We start from the raw sequence: 3,932 nt of genomic DNA on the forward strand, positions 1-3,932 counted from the left end.
AAAAAAAAAAAAAAAAAAAAAAGTGATTGAACACATTAAAGGAAACTATGAAAAGGAAATAGAAGAAAGAAGATATTTTTGAAAACCTTAGAAAATTGTTTTAGAATTTCACTTTGTGAATACAGCTTTTTTGCTTAGTTCTTTTTCCACGTGTAATAGATACCCTGTATAAAATTGCACACATAGATAAGTGCAGTGCAAAGACTGAACTTTAAGTGGCATTTGTAGATTGTCACAAATTGTGAAAATATCAAGTGCTTGTATTTTCTGTTTTTATTGCTTCGAAAAGTAATGGACATTTCTCTTTGGTGTATTGTAGTCCAGTAACTCAAAGAAATGATAGGTTTGTGTAGATTTTTTGTTCTCATAATTTGACACATATTACTGATTGGGAAAATTTTAAAATGGCACCAAATATTGCAGATTTGTTACTATCTTCGTAGATGTATTGAGGAATATTAATATATCAGAAATGTCTTTGGTTCACTTGGTATGTAGATCTTTGTAATACTGAAAGAATTTTAGCTCTAGAAAGTCTTTAAAGAAGCCTTTAAAGGGGGAGGAGTTATTCACATACCTAATAAGTGTGTTGTGTATTTAGTCTATGTAAATACTGCCCATGGATCATTGTGACTCTGGGAATTAGTCATGTTACCTTTAGAAAATGAGGAAATTATTTTATGCTTGACCTGTATATAAAATTTTTTGAGTGTTTGGCCTTCAGTTATTACCATGGATCATTGTAAATTTGGGAATTGCACTCAAAAATGACCTTTAGAAAATTCTGAAATTCTCTTATGCTTGACTTAAATATAAAAATTTCTGAATGTTTGGTCTTCAGTTATTACCCTAGTAGTGATGTGATGTTCCTTAGAGCAAAAGATGTTGTCCACTTCATTTTTCTTTGGTTCAGCAAGGATTTTCAGCTCTTTACATATAAAGGAAACTCTAGCTGTAACTTGGTGTTTAGAGCAAGGTGCTTTTTTAAAATACATTTTATATATCAGTGGGGAAGGGGTTTGTAAGGTTCTGAAATGGAACCTTGTGGTAATTAAAAATTGGCTAACTCCCTTTTTAGAATTGGAATAGATATAATTATACATAAATATCTCAAAGATAACTTTCTCATTTTGAAAATGGTTTGTGTGGGATACTTGGTAAAATTCAACAAAACCTTAGTCCCCAAATTGGAATTTCCTTAAACTTCAGTTAATCTTTTTTCAAAAACATAATAGAGGGTTGAGATTTCTGACTTTTCAAACCTCATTGGAATTTGTTGACACAGACAAATAGACCATTTGTAAATGAATCTTACTAAAGCTGAAGCTAAATTCTGCACCTGGTTACTGAGATTACTTTGTACTATGCTGTCTGTATCAGAAGTGCTGTGAGGCCCAGGCGCTCTGAAAAATCTTTGAAGACACATGAGGATATTGTAGCCCTTTTTCCTGTTCCTGAAGGAGCTCCCTCAGTACACCACCCCCTCCTGACCTCTAGGTAAATGCATGTTTTGAAGTTTTCTCTAGGAAATCATGTTGAAGATTGCTTTTTATTCTTTTCCTTTTGGCTGTATTATATAAGAGGTCAGAGGTGGGAAATTATTAAACAAAAGAAAGTGTTAAACAATTTTTTAAAATTGGTTACCTTTTTAAATTGGTTACCTTGAGAATACACCTAATTGTGTCACTAAAGGAGCTCCATCAGCAGGAGAAAAGATTTACTGCTCAAAAAATTTAGCATTCCCTAAGAAATAACCTTGTTTTTGTTGGCTTTTTTGAGGGAAAAACAGAGTCAGAAATTGTTTTGAACAAGCTTTTTGAAGTACCAGAATGTCTTAATGTTTTTAAGAGAGTTGGTTCTGCCTTCTAATTTAGAAAGCCAGCTTTCTGATGTGCCTCAGAGGTTAGTATGTGTTCATTTGTGAGTGGGTGAAGGTGAAGAATGGGTGTCAAATCATTGTAATACTTTACAAATTTAGCTAAGTCAATCTAGATGGTATTTTGAGTACTGTAGACTTCTTTGTATGTTTTCTGACATACCTTTAGTGTTTGTTATTTTGTTCCAGGGATTCTCAAGTGTTTTACATGTATTCTTACAACAGTTTTTTGAGATAGGCACTGTTGTTATCCTCATTTCATAGATGATGAAATGAAAACCCAGAGAGCTGTATGGAACTTTGTCATTATACACAGCTAACTATACAGTTGGTTTTATTATTTTTTTATTTTTGAGATGGAGTCTTGCTCTTGTCGCCCAGGCTGAAGTGCAGTGGCGTAAACTCAGCTCACTGTAACCTGTGTGTACTGGGTTCAAGTGATTCTCCTGCCTCAGGCCCACCCCCCACCCCTGAGCTGCTGGGACTACAGACACCTGGCTAATTTTTTGTGTTTTTAGTAGCGACTGGGTTTCACTATGTTGGTCAGGCTGGTCTCAAACTCCTGACCTCGTGATCTGCCTGCCTCACCCTCCCGAAGTGCTGGGATGACGGGCGTGAGCCTGGCCAACATGGTGAAACCCCACCCCTCCTAAAAATACAAAAAATTAGCCAGGCAAGGTGGCATGTGCCTGTAGTCCCAGCTGCTCGGGCGGCTGAGGCAGGAGAATTGCTTGAACCCCGGAAGTGGAGGTTGCAGTAAGCTGAGATCGAGCCACTGTACTCCAACCTGGGAGACAGAGCGAGACTTAGTCTCCAAAAAAAAGTGTTTTTGATTCCTGTGCTTTATTTTTGGCAGTTAAAGTCTTTAAGATAAGGCTAATCACTTAGGTAATCTTACGTTAAATTCTATACTCTTAAGCCATTTCTAAAAATAATTTGAATCTACTTTCAGATTCTGGCAGCTTAGATTTGGAATGCTGCTTCTGAAAATATAAAGTTTTCCTTTTTACAGAACAGACTTCCATTAGATTTTCATTTCAGTAGAGAATATATTTATTCTCAACTTTTGAGTAATTTGGTAAAATTCCCAGTTTACCAAATTACTTCAGAGAAATCTAGTCTTGTTGCTTGGATCTCAGAAAATTAATGGGAGAACAGAGTCAGAGTATTTTTGAGTGAAATTTTAACTTTCCTCTTTTTCAGTTGGGATGAGTGGGTTCCGGAGAGCCGAGTACTCAAATATGTGGACACCAATTTGCAGAAACAGCGAGAACTTCAAAAAGCCAATCAGTAAGTTAGTTTTGTGAACTCAGTATTAAGGGCAAATGCTTGTAGATTAATTTTTGGACATGGAATTAACAATGGAGATCACGTTGGCTGGCCACCCTGCCTATAAAATGATTCCTGGTGTCTCTCAGCTGCTGTGTTACAGCTTTGACTTCAAGTGATCAAACAAGTCATTTCTAGGCAAAGGATGTAGCATACTTAAGCTTATCCTGAGACCTAGGTAGAAAACAGCAGAATGTTACTGGAAATTGCTATATGTATGAATTCATTGATAAACATCTTCTTTCTTATTTTGGGAGCCCTGTGTAAGACACATTTCATGGGGAAACAAAGCAAACTAGGCATTTCCTATTTTGTCTTTCATCTTTGAAAGCACAGGAAAAGGGACCCTGAAAGACTGTAATTTCAAAGTTGAAATGTATATTTACAAAAATTAAAAAGATAGTGGTAAATGGGAACAAATAAAACAATGGGATTAGTGAATTCCAAAACAGAAATGGAATTTTCAATGACAGGACAACAGTCTATTACAGTCACTTTTTAAATATTTATTTATTTATTTATTTAGACAGTTTTGCTCTTGTTGCCCAGGCTGGAGTGCAGTGGCATAAAAGCTTTACACCCCCTGGGTTCAAGCGATTCTCCTGCCTCAGCGTCCAAAGTAGCTGGGATTACAGGTGCATGCCACCATGCTTGGCTAATTTTTGTAGTTTTAGTGAAGACAGGGTTTCACTATGTTGGTGAGGCTGGTCTTGAATTCCCGACCTCA

The 3,932-nt window shown here is 36.2% G+C and overlaps 1 protein-coding gene across 2 annotated transcripts in view; it reads left to right on the forward strand.

The window, feature by feature from the left end:
* Window positions 1–3,932, forward strand: part of LOC108298611 (mortality factor 4-like protein 1) — an 18,600-nt gene that overhangs the window by 3,374 nt on the left and 11,294 nt on the right. The window contains exons 2-3 of one of the 2 annotated variants that reach the window (XM_037735851.1): window positions 1,384–1,497; window positions 3,080–3,166. The gene's annotated coding sequence lies outside the window, so the exon portion shown is untranslated. The remainder of the gene's footprint in view (window positions 1–1,383; window positions 1,498–3,079; window positions 3,167–3,932) is intronic. The other variant, XM_037735850.1, reaches the window with a different exon arrangement.

Source organism: Cebus imitator, unplaced genomic scaffold (genome assembly GCF_001604975.1).
Source record: "Cebus imitator isolate Cc_AM_T3 unplaced genomic scaffold, Cebus_imitator-1.0 Scaffold1015, whole genome shotgun sequence".
Taxonomy (NCBI): domain Eukaryota; kingdom Metazoa; phylum Chordata; class Mammalia; order Primates; family Cebidae; genus Cebus; species Cebus imitator.